Source organism: Nesoenas mayeri (assembly GCF_963082525.1).
Source record: "Nesoenas mayeri genome assembly, chromosome: 1".
NCBI lineage: Eukaryota > Metazoa > Chordata > Aves > Columbiformes > Columbidae > Nesoenas > Nesoenas mayeri.
In genome coordinates this window covers 66,900,588-66,918,954 of record NC_137541.1, presented here as the reverse complement: position 1 = coordinate 66,918,954, position 18,367 = coordinate 66,900,588, and positions in this window count along the sequence as shown.

Below are 18,367 nucleotides of genomic sequence, written 5' to 3'. Positions count from 1 at the left end.
GTACTTTTTCCTTAAAGAAAATCTACATATCTCAAATAATAAAAAAACTTCAAAATCCTAAAGCTGAAGGACTGGAGACAAGAGAACAATAGAAAGCTGTACAATTGCGGGGGGGTGGGGGCGCAGAGTGGGGTGGGAAAGAGAACAGAAGCAAGTAGATCTCTGTGAGGTTGAAATCATCACTTCAATGACACCATAAGTTCTTCCACTGTTTGCAGCGAGACTAGGATTTCATGTGGAGGATTACTTTTTTTGAGGAGTCAATATGGCAAAATAATAACAATATCAGATGTGTTGTTTCCCTCCCTAACCAGGGGTAAGAGGAAAAAACCAGGTTTTTGTTTTTTAGTTTGTTTTTTTTTTCAAAACTCACTGAACTCAGAATTTAATAGATAAATCATAGGGACTGAGGAAATGCACAGAAATAATACTATGAATTAAAAAGTGAAGCTTTCATGTCAAATCTAGTATTTTTTTTCACATTGTTTGTAAAGGTGATGCCAGGGAATTGAAAACAGACTTAAACCAAAATACTACCTTATGCATCAGTATTTAACTTACCTTCCAGCTCATATCCCAGCCAATGCCAGAGATGTATTAGGAAACTGATCAACGAGAAACCTTATTTCCAATATGATAAGGAATTGCTAGGACCATCTTGACAGATAAGTACTGTAAAAAATAAATATTACTAGAAGAGAAATCTATTTCCTCAGCTAAAGTAATAAACTGTTTTACCTCAGTATCTCTGTAACAGATTTAGATAAAAATATTCTTCAAATAATACATGCCCAGAAAAGATTTTAATATTCATCTTCATTCAGAGGACACCTAGCATTAATTATTTCAATCTAAAAATTATTTCCAATTATTCAGGTACATCCTAGAGATTCTTTACATCCCCAGTGAGCCTTGCAACTTTATTATAGAAAGCTGGTTTTTAAAGAGGGTGATTATTTATCATTTTTGTTATTAGGCATATTACTGAAAGTTAAATCGCATTACCATGTATGAAGATCTAAGTAGTATCTTGATACAATGCAATATCCACTTAACTGGCCTAGATACAGAGGAAAGTTTTGCTTCCCTCTAATATCTGTATTACTTTGAATCCTTGCAGAGTCTAAAACTTAGGAGTAGGTGGTATATATTTTATTTGTGTTTCTTTCGGCTTATTTCAAATGAAATGTTTCAGCATATTTCCTCGGGAGGGGGGTAATTTATACGTTTTGAGAGGGAATCCTAATAGATTCCACTTACCTCTTTTCATGGGATTTTCCTGCCCCCACAGACCTGTATCCCTGGTGTCAGTACCCAGACAGAAGGAGTGTATGTATATTTGAAAGATATGTTGGAAAAGGAAGAAGTTCTCCCCAAATAGTTTTCTTCAGCTGCATTGTTCTATGCTTTTGTGATTTCCATTGTTATCAAACCTCACTGGTACCAGAAAAGCAGTAGGATCGTGTTGTTTTATTTTCCAACAGAAATTTCCATGTGGGTCAGCCTTTTTGATCTCATAATATTCTGCAGTACTGGAGAACAAACTCAATCAAATGATAATCCAAACGTGGAAGCTGGCCCCATTTTTCCTCTTATTCAGCCCAAACTAATTTATTTTTAGATTACAGCACTTTGCACCCCTTCCATAAATACTCCTTCTTTTCGCTTTGATTGTGAGTTCATAATTAATTTATATTAACACATTTAAACCCAGAACAGGCACCTTTATAATGATTTGCAGATTTTAATAGTTCTTTGGCATCTCCTGTCTCTTCTTCCATTTATTATCCTCTCCACAGTTTCTAACCAGAATGGATAAACTTTAACCCAACTGGTAAAGCTCTGGATAAGCTTCATCTGCAGAAGCTACAATGCTGATCCGAAACTTTGATTTTCCAGTATCTTGTGCAAATGGGGCTGGCTGTTCCTTAGTGTTGTATCCTTCACAACTGAGGCTCTTAGCTCCTATGCCATATAAATGCTCTGTAGCCAACAACTCGATGTAGTTCAGCTATATAGCCTAGAAAACAAGTACTGGCTCATTCACATCTCACCTGCAGCTTCTGAGGGTACCCCAGGCTGTGTCGAGTTTCCCTGTTCATGGGTGATGTGATAGAGCACGTTACTCACAGAGCCTTCAGACGAGTATCTAAACACAAGCTTTACTCTAAAGATCATCAAAGAAACTACACAATGCCAAACAAAAACAGCAAGACCTGCATACAATTACTTTCCTCAGCTTTTTTTAATGTTCCATCCCTCCGGTACTCACCCTTCCAGGCAGCCACTTTCTGCTTTGCTCTACCTGATTCCAGGCCAAATCTCCACCTTCTAACTCTCTCTAGAACTAGATCAGCAAAGAATTGCTTTTTAAAAATTCCCTATCTTCTGCTACCAGATGGTTTTCCTCAAGGACTTCCATGCCTTGCCAGGTAATGCAAGGCTTGTTACAAACTTAGATAATTGGATAGGTTCCTCAGATAGGAGCCAAAATTATTCTGATTACTTTAACTACATCTTTGTTTACTTACTCTTCAAAAATACTAAAGCAACACACAAAGATCTAAGATTTTAGTTAAAAGTAGTTCATTATGACTCTGGTTTTGCTCGTATACATTTTCCACCAAGCACCATCAAATTGGCACGTAATGTGTTTCTGATTTTTTCTTTGTACCCATTAGAATGGTATAGTTACTACATGCTAGCTTCTGAACCCAGATGCATCACTTGTATCATATCAACCTTACTTCGTTTTTTCCAGTTCACTTGAGGAAGCAGCTTTCGATAACTGGGTCAACAGCAGGACAAAGTTTAATTACAGTTCTGAGTAGGCTTGATCATGTGTTTCCTTCTTTCTGATGAAACCCAAATAAGATCAAAGACAACAGGTCATATTTTCTGCAGTATGGGCCCTGTACTGCTACCAGAAACAGTAAATTGCAAAGTCTTTCGGGGACTGAACAGTTAGTTCATTCACTGATATAAAAGCAACTTTTGCAGAATTAAAGTTTTCCACGAGGAAAAATTTCAGTTTGCAATTGGAATAACTGAAATCAAATATTGTCTTCATTGAACTCAATGCAGAATATACTTCATTTGAAGTTCAATATTCTTCCAAGTGACCCAAAATGTTTCATTCTGAAGCACTTCTACAATAAAATGCAATTGTTCATTGCAGTGTCTGTCACGATACAAATTAGAGGGACAACCTCTGCTCTTTCTTAATGTCTTGGTTTCCCTGCCATAATTCGGTGTGTTCTTTATTTAAACAACATGGATGGTGCACTGTGGGAGCCACAAGATTCTCACAGTGCTATGAAAAATGTGTCTGACTATGAAATTCTGCGTTGTAGTGAACATCAGGTTGCTCAGAAGCAACATTCAAGATGCAGTGCAGAAAATTGGAAAAGCTGTATGTGACAAATTACCCTAAGCAAAGCATTTTTAAAATGAAGAACTATTTTTCAGGTAATAGGACTTGGTCCTGAAGTTATTCACGTGGTTATTATACAGTGCGGCTCTGTTCATTTGTTGTAGAGCCACGTTCTGTTATCAGTTACAACAAATTGACTTGAGATGGAATTACACTAGCTTATCTAAAACCAGAATTTCATCTCTCTTACTGCCATTTCGTAAGAAGTTACAGCAAAATGTGTTCGCCTTTCAGGAATGTCAAGTGGCTTTGTTTTGATGCAAATTTTTATTAATAACATTTCTAGAACAAAATATTGAGGGGAAAACATTTCTTATTTGCATTCAAATTTAGTTTAAAACTAATACTGCACTACCAGGTTTTCTTGATCTCTTTTTCACCTAGCTTTAGAAATTAACTCTTACAGTCTTGAAACCAGCCATGTGAGTTTAACTAAGTGACCGCAAACATTTCTGCCTTCACATTTGCCTTGGAGTCCCCACTAATGAGTAAAATACTTTTCCTGAGATCCTAGGTAGCTATCAGTCTCCTCTTTGCTAGAGCAATTTATTTTTATGAGACTCCTCCTCTGTGTTATAGCGCTGCTTTTCTTAGCGCAGTCTGCATCATTATTCTTTCTACTGAGGCTTACAAATTGTCCTGGCTTTGTTAAAAAACAAGTTTCTCTTTTAGTGAATTTGCCTGTCAGCTAAAGCCTTCATATTAGCTGCATTTTCCTGGAGAACCAGACACATGTTTTGGTAAACATAGCAATGGAATGCGAAGATATTGATAAGCATGGATGGACATCTTGCCAGAGGGGCAACGAGAAACAGGAAGACCAAGAAACTGACCAACAGAGTATAACATTCCATTCACGTGAATACTTCATGTAAAAGTGGGAGATCAAGAGGATCTTGTCCCTTTTTTCCCTTCTGCTTATGGCCGACATTAGGAGAGGACCTTGCTAGTCGTCCCTGCGAACTGAGGCCAAGTGAGAGACTGAATCCAGCTCTGGTTGGCTGTGGAGTCTAATCCAGGACTTTGGGTGCCGGCTCTGCAGTTGCTGAGACTTTCAAGATTGGTTTTGTATATTTTGTATTATTTTCTCTATTCTTATTAGTAGCATTAGTAAAACATTGTTAATTTTTCCAACTCTCTTCTCTCTGTCCTTCTTTCCCTCCCGATCGCCTGTCCTGAGTGGGAAGGGGGGAGAGGGAGGGGCAAAAGGGAGAAGGGAGAGAGGATTAGGTTAACAATACATCTGCCAGGGTTTTATTGTCACCCCGCAATCTAAACCCTCGACACAAATACAGTTATTTTCATAAAAAGCAATCCCGTGGTTTTTATTTCAGCATCAAGGCACTGAAGTACATGCTGTTTTATTAAACAAACCTCAATATATTTCTAAAAGAATGAAATGAAAATCAATTAAAAGTGACTAAAAATCATACAAAGATCAGATGCATATTTAACATGAATTATTTTTATCTGAGAATATGATGTAAAATGAGATATCTATTAAAAAATCAGGATTTCCTGGATACTTATTTAATTCTTTGCTCTGCTTGCAAATTAAAAATTCCCTTAGCAGCATTGTGTGGTCAAGAAGGATTTGTAAGTTTATATTGCACCGCAGTAAGATAAGGCTTTCCTTGCAATGTCCAAGTACCCAAAATTAAGCATGTGCACATTCAGGAAGTACTTACCATGATAATTCTTAATCCAGAAGTATCAAGAGGTTTTACAATGCAGCATTTTCTTTCGTTAAAGGGTCAGATTCTGTTCCTGCCTACAAACCACTGAAGTGTAGAGGAAACCAGGCCTCCCCTTCCAGCACCTCTTCATGTCTGCTGCACCACGGGTCTGACCAGGCTAGCTAAGGGAATCCAAACATTTCTCCTTAAGTGTCTACCACAACGTCATCCTCTCAGATGATGTCCCTCACCGTCATTTCAGCTACAATATCTTGTAAAATGTCTTTCACTGCTATGTGGTTTTATAAGACAGGCCAGGCAGCTCACTGTGCATCGCTCATAGCACAAATGATGGCTTTCCTGAGGCCTAGTACGCTCCCTGTACCCTCCACTGATCAAATGAATTTACAGTGTAGGCGCTTGTGGACATCTCACTGAAAAAATAATAAGAAGGAGCCTGCCATGTGACAAACTCACGAGGAAAGCTGCCACAGTCCTGTTTATTGCCCATTCTGAGGGAAGCAGTGTCACTTCAGAGCAGGGGTGTCAGACTCATCTTCACCAGGGCCCACATCAGCCTCACAGTTGCCTTCAAAGGGCAGAATGTAATTTTAGGACTGTATAACTGTAGGAGTAGTTACATTTATACAGTCCTAAAATTACATTCGGCCCATCAAAAGCAACCGCAAGGTTGATGTGGCCCCCGGTGAACATCAATTTGACACCCCTGCACCAGAGGATGCTTTTTGGCTTTGTTGAGCTGGCATCAAAAGCTCCTCTCCCTTCCGCAGTTTAAGGGTTGCAGAAGCAGACCCCAAATGTTTGGCAATCTAGAAAAATAACAAGGTTACTTAGTTTTCCATCCTAATTTTTCATTGCCTAGCCCGCTCTGCTGGCAGGCAATTTCACGAAGATATGGTCTGATAAACTGACTTTGAACACTGAATCAATTGTGTGATTTAAAGTAAGAGCCCAAACCCAGTCAGCAAGTCATAAAGCAAAAAATTCATTAGAAAGAGAGTTGCAGTAAGCCACTCTAAAAAAGGCCATTCTAATGTTTTTATGTTCAAAGCGTCCTTTAACAATAAATAATACTGTGTTTGAGAAGTAAAGAGATTGAAATAATTGTTTATGAAATTGCAATATACAGTTAATTTAGAAAAAAAAGGAAGATTCACAGACATCCTAATTTTAAATCCTTCTCTGCACAGCCACCTGATGCAAAGGCCACGAAAGACTCATGGATCAGGGGTTATTAAGTGAGATTACTCATGGTATCTCTTTTCCTCTTTCTAGTTGAAAGAAATGGCAGTAAGGAAAATTAGACTGAGAAATCTTCCTCTAGATGGAAAGAAACAGCAGAGCAAAACAAAATCCATCCATTCTCACTCATGGAATTTCACATTGTCCCATATAAGGACAAGTTTCTACAGCACATGAATCAAAAATCCTAAACCCCTGGCTGTTATAAAATCAGCAGGAAAACAGCCAAGTACCAGTTTCAAGGCATTTGTATCAAGTTAAGGCAAAATTCAGGGCACTTTGGGATTCCAGTGCATGGTAAGCTGCGCTACAATAAACAACACAACATATTAATATTTCATGTCTCTCAAAATAAGGCATTTTTTAACAGGGGAGAGATGGAGCAGACGGGAGCAATGGAGTAATCACTGCAGCCCCACAGCCAGCAAGGAGATGGTTTGTGCCCCCCAACTAGATGGTTCATATACCCCATAGCACTCCTTCCCCAAGAAGGCCACTATAAGAAGACACCACTGTAACCTCTCTGGGTTGGGCGGCAAGAGCATAACTGAAAACCCTTAACATTGCAAGGAAGGAGGGAAGAGCAATCAACAGAACTGGAGTGAAGTGCAGACAATATAGAAAGTGTGTGGTGCCTGACAAAATGAAGGATATTTGACAGGACTAAGCAATAAAGATCACATCGATCAATTTAAAACAAGGCTAATCACAGCAACCAAGGTTTGCAGACTCATTAGCTCGTATTGTGCCTGTATACTGACAGCACATTTTTAAAACACAGTGTTATCATAAAAATTACATTACATATATATATATATGTAGCTTTATTTACAATAACCTAGTTTTCACTGATTTTGATTCTTTGCTTCAATTTTATTTCTCTTGTAGTGTAAATCCCAGCTGAATATTAAATATTCAGTCACCACTTTTAGTGGTCCTTCACACTGCAGCTACAGTGATAATATCTGTACACTGGGTCACGCCACATCCTGAGAGGAGCTCAAAAGAGGCTGCGTGGAGAAATTAGTGCTATGAAAGGAAATCTGCTGTTCCCCGGGTGTTCTTACCTTGCTTTACCCATTACATCATACAAAACTGGAAAAGCCACAGAAGCTAAAACTGTACTGTGTGTCTAGTCCTTGTCAACTCACTTTCTTCTAATCTCTTTCTTCCAGCTTTTTCTTTGTTGTATCAGCCAGTGGTTCCTGGGGGATGGCTGGGCCAGGCACCACATGCTGTGGGAATGCACCGAGGTAGCAATGGGAAGAGTTCATAGTGTTCAAACAGAATCACAGAACCATAGAATAGTTTGGGTTAGAAGGGACCTTCAAAGGTCATCTAGTCCAACCCTCTGCCATGAGCAGGGACATCTTCAACTAGATTAGGTTGCTCAGAGCCCCATCCAGCCCGGCCTTGAATGTCTCCATGGATGAGGCATCTACCACCTCTCTGGGCAACCTGGGCCAGTGTTTTCACCACCCTCATTGTAAAAAATGTCTTCCTCATGTCTAACCTGAATCTCCCCTCTTTTAGTTTAAAACCATCACCCCTTGTCGTATCACAACAGGCCCTGCTAAATCATGCCTGCATGATTGTGTGCAAGGCACAGCAAAGAGATGGTGGCTGCCCCTTCATCCTTTAGCTCACTTTACATCATCACCCCCCAATTTAATTCAAGCCCCTAGACCTCTAGGCTTAGGAAAAAACAGCCAGTGCTGGAGAAGTGATAGTCAATTCTTTCATGCCAGCATTACCTTTATTGTTAGTACCAACCAAGACCCCCTTCTCTCCATGGATGCATGCGAAGACCCTGGGTATGAGCAGAGGCACATTGCGAACTTTGATTTTCCAGCAAAGCAGTGAGACAATGCTGAGGCCTTGTAAAGGACAGATGTTGCTATCGGGCTGAATGCAGTCTCCACACTGCCATCTACTGGATTTAGTAGTGACATACAGAGCTCAGTTTAGTACTACACTAATTTCACTGGACACACTGCAGCTACAACTGTGCAGGGTTTTCATTTTGTTTATTTTGTTTGGTTTGGGTTTTTTTGTTTGTTTTTTTTCCATGCAGTTTCTGCCTTTTTCTCACCCGGATCTCTTGGGACTGCTCCTTTATGAATCTCCTTTTTACAATAATTTTATTATCTCCATTTTAATCCCTTTACACAACAGTCACTTTTGCTTTGGGTTACTGTAATTCCCAGGCTGGCTAGTTCTCCACTGCCAACTAGTGACTGCAGAATATCTTCTTTCCTTCAGGAAACTACCTTTTCCTTACAGTAAGGTAGAAATAAGTTATCATCTGTGAAAGACAGAATAACTGCCCTTATGGATTTACTATAAGTGGTGTAGGTGCCTGTGAGACTGTAACAGAAGATTGACAAGGATTGTAGAAAAGCTCAACTGTCTTGCGGCTGCGGTGCAGAAAAGCACATATATCATACTAATTGTTGTTTACTCTTGTGTGCTTGACAAGTAGAACCTCTGTGTGTCGGTAACATAGGCCCGTGATAGAATTAGAGGCACCTTATCAAACATTTTTGACATTCCTGCTCTGCTGTGGGAAAGATCAAAGCAAAGTAGCAAACTAGGTTTGCGTGAATCCCTGATAAACAGGCAAAACCAGCAGGTTTGAAAAACTCTCCAGCTAGGACAGAGCTCCACAGCACCTGCATTCCCATTTGTGTGCCTCTGCCTGGGAGCTGCTTTGGAGATCTCCCACTTTGCGAGGTAACAGAAACAAATTTACTCCTTGCATTTAATCAGTGGTTTTGTGGTTGTTCCTGCATCCTGCCTGTGTCAGCTCACACGTTGCCCTTTGACACCTCTCCGGTTTTCAAAGACAGCTCTACCAGCTGAACAAACTGAGTCTCTGTCTGTCTCTTGACATTGTGTCTCTCCTCTCCACGCTCCGTTTGCAGTCTCCTACTCTGTGAAATTGCCCAATAAACTCAAGTACTGCAGGGGTATGGCAACTATGACATAAAATTATAGCAGTTTTGTTTGCCTAAACCTAACAAGTATGTAACTAGGATAAACATAGCAGATAAGATATGATAAATATTAGCAAGGTGGTGTTATTAGCATGATAAGCACTCCCAATATCCTGAGTTCTCCCAGTTCAAGAAGGTCTGCGATATGCAGCTTCTGGCCTTCAGGTCCATGCTCATGACACAGTGGCTCCAGCTGTGTCCCACCTCATGCATCAAAGTGGCCAGGGGAAGATGTTCGTCTTCATAGCTGTGGACTCCCAGACAGTGGGATCTTCAGTGCTGAGTCTATTCTGCTGAACCTACCTTTTGGTCTTTGATTTTCCCTTTTATCCTCTCAGTTTTGGAGACCTGTGATCTTCTGTACTTGCTCATTTATGCATCCAGATTGCTTGTCCTCCCTGCGGAGTCAGCTCTGAATCCATCCCAAAGGCAACCCGTCACTCCATCCGCATCCCACAGCTGCCTTCCTGAGGAATCAGCTCCCCACGCTGACCCAGAGACAGCCCATCATTTCGCCCTCACTCTGCAGCTGTTTTAACCACAGCAATTTTACAGCATCTACCCTGTGGTCTACCAGATGTTCAATCTGCAATTAGCTAAATTTATTAATTCCAGGTCAGCAATTCTATTACTGTTTTACTAAGTCAGTGATTTGGCCAGTCTCTGTCCCAGCAGAAGACATGCTAAATATGTTTATCCTGGTTTAGCACTTTAGTCTCTGGCCCATCTCAGCTCTGAGATCCTCTTTCTGTACCAAGGGCCAGTGACCCCCCACTGCCTCCAGTTTCCCTCTTACAAAACCAGAGAGAGTCAGAAGTCACAGAAGAGGAATATGAGGCCATTAACATGCAACAGAAAGGAGGGTGAGACTTTAAACATTGTTTAGTAACATTGTTTAGTCTTAACAGTTTACAAACCACAAGCTAATTGTCCAGACCAGCTTTTCTTCTCTAAAACTGTGCTTCTGCATTCACATTAGAGACTCCATCAAAAACCTTTTGCATGATTGTATTCTGAGGTTATTTTTAATAGAAATCTCCAGTTTAATAACAAGTTTAATGTCCCTCTGCCAAAAACTCTGAGAAACAGTCTGTTCCACAGGCTACAGTATTGATCTAGCTGGGAAAAAACCCATTGCCTCACTCGTGGCTGACTCCTACACAAAAGCTGGGAGTACAGAATTCAGGCAACTTGCTCTAGAAAAAGCTGGCTTCTTCAGCAACTTATTTTCAATAATTTAGATTGACTTCAATGATAATAAGTAAATTAAGCAAGGTATGATGCACAAAGGACATAAGTAGTTCAGAAATTGGTTTGTGCACTACATAGGACTTAAGTTGGAAATTAAGTCTGTGTTAGATCTTGCTGGCCAGTTTCCTGGAGATGATGACTAACCTGCCCCAGCCTCCAGCTCTTAACACAAACCTGTCCCTGCTGAAAGGACCATTGGAGTAACAGAATTCAGTCCAGGAGAAAAATTATTTTGGAGCAGAATTCTCCTTCTATAATCTTATCATGAACACATAGACCGAGTCTCTGAAGTAAGGCAAGTGGATATACTTACTTGTTACTTGCAGTTAAGCTCATTTGTAGGAGGGAAGTCTTAATCCATTTCTCAATTCTGATGTGTCTCATTTCTGAGCTCTGTCCCACTGTGCTACTTCAAACTGACATGATTTGGTCTGATTTAGCGAAAATGTCAGCTCTATAAATTATCATTAGTAAAAATCCTAATAGTAGAGTTCTAAGTGTCCAGTTCACTCTATTGTAGAAACATGAAATTTCACAGATGTTGTGTAACTTCTCTATTTTAGGCACGCTAACAAAAAAAAAAGTAGAAATTTAAAATGATTTTCATGCAAGGATAGGAGAATGAAATCACTGAGAAAGATAAGAATTGGTGAACACAGCCCTGAGAGGAAACTAAGACCTGATATTTCTTTTGGGCTTTTTGCTTGCTGGAAAAATGGACAGTCAAATGCGGGGAGAGAAGCTGCCATCTCCTCCCACTACTAGAGGTTTCTGTACTACTATGTGACAAAGAAACCCTCAAGGGTGTAAAAACACAAGCTTATGATGTGGGAACTACTGTAGGCGTTACTGGAGGCTTTCTGAGCTCTGCTTGTGAAAAAGTTCAACAACCCTTGAAGAGATACAACCACACAGTGATTTTTCACGCTGTGCTTCTGCTGTTGTTTCCATTTGGGAGAATAAGCAGCCCCTTTGCTATGGTTATAGGTAACATTACGCATTGAGCACTGGTGTCACAGCTTCTGAGTATCTATAGAGCTAATGCACACCTAGGATTGGAGGACTTGGGCATCCTGGCCATGGGTAAGTGGTGGATTTTATGTTCTTCACACCTCCTTGTGCATTGCTCTTATGGAAATGTTAACTGGTTTTCAAGGTATAGTGATTTTCTCCTTAAAACCTGTGATGGGCCACCACCTGCTTGTTCATCCCTCATTCATCTCTCAGCGGGATGGGGGAGGAACCAGCAAAAAAAAAAAGGACAGGAAAACTTGAGCTGAGATCAAAACAGTGAGATCATTTACCAATTACTGTCCTGGGCAAAACAGACTTGCCTCAGGGAATTTAGTTTAATTCATTATCAATTAATATAAATATTTGAGTAGTGATTTTGATTCTTCTTTCATAAAATAAAAAATATCAAGCATTTATACACAAGGAAAACACTTTTCCTCTCTCATTCCCAGGCTCAGCTTCACTCCATCACTCCAAGCACCTCTCCTCCCGCCTTGTTACCACTGCAGGGCACACTCGGGCCCTTCATGGAGACAACAGGCAGTGCAGGGCTTGCGGTCAGGACACAGCAACTTCTCTCTGCTGCTCTTTCCTAAACTGCAGTCCTCTGTGGGCTGCAGTCTCTTTGGGGGAGTACCTGCTTCAGTTTTGGCTTATCCATCAACTGCAGGTCCTCTGAGGAAGTATCTGCTCCAGTGTGGGTCCTCCAGAGGCAGCAGTTACTTTGGAAATCACAGAGTACCTCCTCTTCCAATTCTGGTGTTCCCTTTGCTGCTTCTCACTCTTTTGTTTCCTCCTTCTCTCTCTTTGGTGTTTTCTACCCTTTCTTAAATATGTTTTCCTGGTGTGGGTGGCAGGCTCAGCTGCGTCTGACAGTGGTTCATTGTGGACCTGAGTGGAGCCAGGGAATCTCCTGGTCTCCTCCCACAGAGAAGCCCTGCAGCCTCCCCACTGCCAAAACCTTGATGCTAACACCCAATACAAAATTATATACCTATTATCAGGAAAAAAAAATAAAATCTATGTGCATCTTATTAATTGAATTTAAAAAAACCCGCTAGCTTGTCATTATGATGTTTTACCCTCCAGATTTCTTCCCAGACTCTCATTAAGACATCGCCTAGAGTCAGAACCAAAAGGGACATCTCAGCCTGACTTAACCAGGGAGCCCTCCCAAAACATACCTATTTTTCATCAAGTAGCTGACCTCTCAGTTACCATTGATCTTTCAAACGAGAAGCTTCAAGAAGTAAAATGGCACACTGTCAATCCACTTTGTGCTTTCTGCAATTTATATCCTGATACGAAAAGGCCTAACTATAGGCATAGAACTAAAGTTGACTTCTGAGTGAACCTCCCAACCAGCATCATTTTAGCAAATCAAAGTTGATTTCTAAGCAGATTTCCCAATCAGCATTATTTTACAAGACACAACATTGACCTCTAGGCAAACTGCACGACGAGACTCATGTCAGCATAAAATGTGCAAAAATAGAGATAAATTAGCAGAACAGAAACTCTTCGGATGAGGCCAGGCTCCTGGCCAGACCTGGGGCATGTTCAAGTGAGGAAACCAAACCACCAGATGTTTCCATGCATTTTGAAATATGCATTTGTTAAGCTGTGTAGAAGCAGGACCCCCTCACAGCAATGACAGAGACCCCACCTACGAGTGGATGCACTGCGCAGGATTTCCCAGTTGCCAGGAAAGGTTCTCCAATCCTTCGCTGTGACAGGGGCTCCCCAGCTGAAGCACAGATCTGGATGATAGTGAAGTATTAGGGCAATTGGTGATGCATCTTTCTTAATCACTAGAGTTATTTTTGTGTAGTAACGATTAGGTGCATTGCCTTGCTGCTTCTTTTGCTGCTTTAAGACAAAGTAAAAGTAAGCTTCTCTTTTGGACTTGTTGTCTGTGTCCTTTGTGCTGACACTGTCCACTGGCAAAATATGTCCACATCAGAATTAGCCATGAATATGCATCACAACCAAGAAATAGTTACAAATCAGTCAGGACTACAGAAAGACAGCAGAGATTTCTTCTGCTGAAATCCCAGGAAGACCTCTGACCAGATCTGTACAGGAAACAGCACTTGCAGCTACTAGCATCTAGTCATCATTGACTATGCATTTTACCCTTCTCTTGGTCCCAACACACAGACCAATGGAGAAAGTGAGGGTCTCAGCAAAACATAACAAAACAACTCCATGTAGTTTCTTATCTCCCTTGCAACAAAACATCCCAGGAGTACAGAAGAGCTGAAAGCCGCTCGCACTAACCCAGCACAGAGTGCATCCCCACCAGACAGCAGTGGGACTTCTCATCTTACTCCATTTTTTTCCCTGAGAGCTTTTCTTTACACCATGTATGGAAACCTATCACCCAGTGCCAAATTAAAAACAAGGCAAAAGCATTCTGGGACTAGCGTTCACAAAGAAATCTAGTACAAGTATCCTCGGGATACAGTCATTACTAAACATCTCTTTCATCTTGCTCATTATATCAGGGTGAAGCTTTTCCAGAATAGGTGTATGTGAGGGGCAGCAATGACTTACGCAGAATATATATTGTCATAGCAGAGTATGAAGATGTCTTTCAACATTAATACCACAAAATCAACAAAGTTTACAGAGCCATTAAATCCTTAGAATTAACCTTATTTACATTTATAGCTACCTCCAAATATTAAACCATGTCATGGTTTTGCATTTTACTTGAGCTCTCTGTCCCATATTATTTCTATGAAGAGTATCTTTTTGTCACAAGAACATTTTAAAATTCAAGGTTTTGGGACTCATGCACGTTTAAGTCTTGTCTGTAGCTGTTTAAGGTCCTGTCAGAGAGTAACTTTGCTTTGGATGTACTTGTACCTCACAACAGGTTAAACCATAGCTGCATGAGATGCAGAGCAGAAGTGTTGAGAAGCAACATCAGGTTTCCCTATAGAAAGCATTTCCTGCTGGCTCTTCTGTCCAGCTGCTCACTTATACTGTAGTTGCCGGAGATACTCGCAGGTGCAGCAGATGGTACCAAAGACAATCGTGTTTGGTCCTCTGCTACGCAGGACTGTGCCAAGCTGGCACCACCACAATGAAATGTTTGATGTTAACATGTGACATTTATGCACATATCCAGACCACTTCTTCTGTGGAGCAGATGGTCTTCAGATCTTTTACGCTGCTCCCTGTAGATAGTCCTTGTAGTCACAATGCTGTTCCTTGCAGGTATTTTCCTCCAAGCAGCTGTCTGAATGGACAGTGGCCAATTTATCAGTTGTGGCAATTTATCAAAGAGATTCCAATATCAGCAAAATCACTGTGAAATTAATACATCAGAGACTGGAATGGCATAGAGTGGTTTAAAATAATAGCAACCTGGCGAATATGGCATCGTTGAACCCAAACTGCAAATTACATTGAAGGGCATTTGCTTACAAAGCTTGACAAATAACAAATGTATAATAACCTCTGATGTATCTCGAGATTAACTGCCACTAAACTGATTATCCATAGGATCAGACAATTTTCCCTTTGTCAATATACCTTGGCAAGCCAGTTGTGATAATGAACAGAAAAAAACTGCATTTTTTCCCACCTCTATGATTTTTGTCTTGCTGCTGTCTTTTTCTTAGTGTTCATATTTGGAAATAGATGATCTTTGCTGTTTTACTGATATGGGCATTCTTAATATTGGTATGATGATTCCATTTGTCTTTTCCTCCTGTGCTGAGAGTATTTATATATATATATATATATCTCTACATATATATATTTATAGACAGTTTTGCAGAAGTTTCCTGTAAAGCATGCTCCCAGATCTAGTTAGGATTCTGCAGATCACACTTTAAAGAAAAGCACCTGTTCCACCAGCTCACAAGCTGTTGTCATGGTCCTGATGGCTCGTATTAGGAAATCTTCCACCCACCTACAGACTATGCCTACCAAATATTTTTGACCTTTCTTTGGTTCTGACTAAATGCCTTAGAAGATGCATTTGCATGGTGGGCCACAATCTATCTCCTGCTGGGCTCTAAGGAGAGCATACTTTTTTCTTGTTACTTGCAGAATGACTGCATGCACGGGTAGAGCATTTATCTTCGTCTTCATTCATAGCCATTGTATTTATAGCCTGTTATTTCCAATCTGTATTGTCTTGACTCTTCCTCAAAGTCCTCCTGAGAGAATACTATGAACTAAAGGATGTCTTTCAGGTTTATATTAGTGCTGCCCTTTCTAGTTCCTTATGTCTTTGAGCACAAACAAGCAGCCCTCTATGCCAAACTTAATTTTGGTTGAGTTTAAAGGTGAATCCTGCAATAAATTCTCCTTGCCTAAGCTGTTTCTAATGCTTCAGGGAACACTGCATCTTGTTTCTGCAGTGCCTGAGACTCAAGATAGTCTCTGTACCTCTAAAGCATAAGAGACGTGTATTTTTTTAATCAATGTAGTTAAATCGTTACAGAAGCAAATAGGCAGAGAAGTACTGTAAGCGGTGAGATTAACAAAGTGCATCCAACATCTCCAAAGAGATGCTCCCCCACCACTGCCATCAGCAACCTCTCTACAGTGTCCCCTGTTCAGATCTGTATTTCCCCTGGTGCAAATACAGCCCCCTGACTTCATCCCTCACCCTTTCCTGGTAGGGTACAACCAGCATCTCTTGGGGCTGTCTAGGAACCACATGTATGCTAATTTGTGAGCAAACCTGAGGGCTGAGCTATCCTTGTCTTTACCACAGTGTTGGGGGAAGGATTTCTCTCCTCTCAAACCAGCCACCAGCATTATCTTCTCTGTTTTTTGCTTGATGTTGGCCAACAGAGTCCAAAGTTACTGGGTAAGAGCACATCGGCAGGGTAATTTCTTTCTGAAAGTATCTAATAGGATAAGGCATTAAGGAAAGGCATTAACATACAGAGCTTTTTCTTTTTTTTACTCCTTATTAGCTGTATTTCCACATTTTGGTCTGAAAACCATCTTCTGTGGTGATTTACTGCAGAATTACTTCGCTGCAAATTATCCATTTTCTGGTTTCCAGACTGTAGTCTATTGAACACATGTTGCTATAGCAGAGGAACCTTATTTTTTCATTTTATTTTTAAGGAGAATGCTGTTTATGGCTTTTTTGATAGCACTGATGATTGGAGGAAAGAGGATAGTCCCCTGGGGGATATGGGAGGGCTTGAGGTGCACAACAGTGCAGGCTCAGTTTCACAGTCCTGACACCCTTTCGGAACACAGGTTTGTTTCCTCTACGCGCTTAAATTATTAGTGGCATAGCAACGCAAAACTGAAACAGAAGCAGGAAACCTCTGTCATTTTACACTGAAGCACCTTAGTCATTTTTAAACTGAAATAATTTTATGAATCATCTAAGCCAGCTTTAAAGGCTCAAACCAGTGATACTCATCAGTTACCACTGCAAGGAGAAACACAAGGAATGATACGAACTAATCAGTACTGCAAAATGCTTATGTGTAGCAACAGAAAGCAATGTTACAGAAAACAGATACCTTGGCAAAGCCCACCATTGCACTGTATGAATGTCTTTCCCTTTATGCCACGATACAACCATAAACGTAGAAGTGTTTATCTTCCTACTGTTCATTAAATGCAAACACTGAGGTGAATTTTACCTTCAACATCAAAGACCGCAAGGCCCACCTTCATGTGAACTTCAGCAGACACCATTTTCCATCATTATAGTCTTTAATGTTATGGAGGTGTCCTCAGAGTCTCAGCACGGGGACTGAGATGCTTGCAGAGAGACACATGGATCTTCATTTTCCCATGAGAAGTGTCATAGCACTGGACTGAAAACTTCAGCCTGTCTTCAACTACGTACTGTGCCTGGTTGGGATGGAGTGAATTTCCTTCATATGGTGCCAGGTTTTAGATTTGTGACTAAAACAGCACTGCTAACAGACCACAGGAAGAAAAGCTGGTGCCCAGGAAGAAGAGAAAGATGTTTTAAAAAGCAAGGTTGCAGTGGCAGCCTTGCAAATTCAACAGGAAGTCCCAGGCAGGAAAAAAGGTGAAGATGAAGGCAAGGTTTCCAAAAGGGTGAAGTATTTAGGTCTACAAAGGCAGAAAGACAAGGACTGAAACAGGGATGTAGTAAGTGTGGCCACTACAGCTGAGTTTAAAGGACGATGTTTCTAGAATAAAGGCTGTATTCTAGATTACAACCTACCTGTCTGCCACCAAGAAAATCCCTCTTAATTGGAAAGCAGAGCACAGACCTGGCTAGCACCCAGCTATTGAGGCACTAGTAGGAATAGCTATTTACTTCCAGCGCCTGGGAAGGAAAGTATGGTCAACACCAGAGGTGGTGGTAACATTTTTCCAAGTTCCCAAGTCCAGCACTTTGTAATGCATGTTTTCCTGCATGTTTTCTTTTTCTTGATGACTGGCTTTATTCTTGATTTAGAAGGACCAGGTCACTGTATAACTGGACACATGGCAAAACAGTGGGTGTGATTTATAACATGTCATGATAATTATGTTATGGCCACTTAATTTATGGCATCTGTGTTCATATCTGGTCAAAGGAAACAACAATGTTGTGGTTAACCATGTTAAATTTGTTATCTCACTCTTACACAGACTTCCAGACTATTGCCCTTCTTGAACATGACTTCACTAGATGGTTTGGGCAGGGGCTCCTTATCGGATCATGGAGCAGACGTGAACCCAGTTTCTACACAGGCATTGCTGCCTGAAGCCAAAGATAGGCA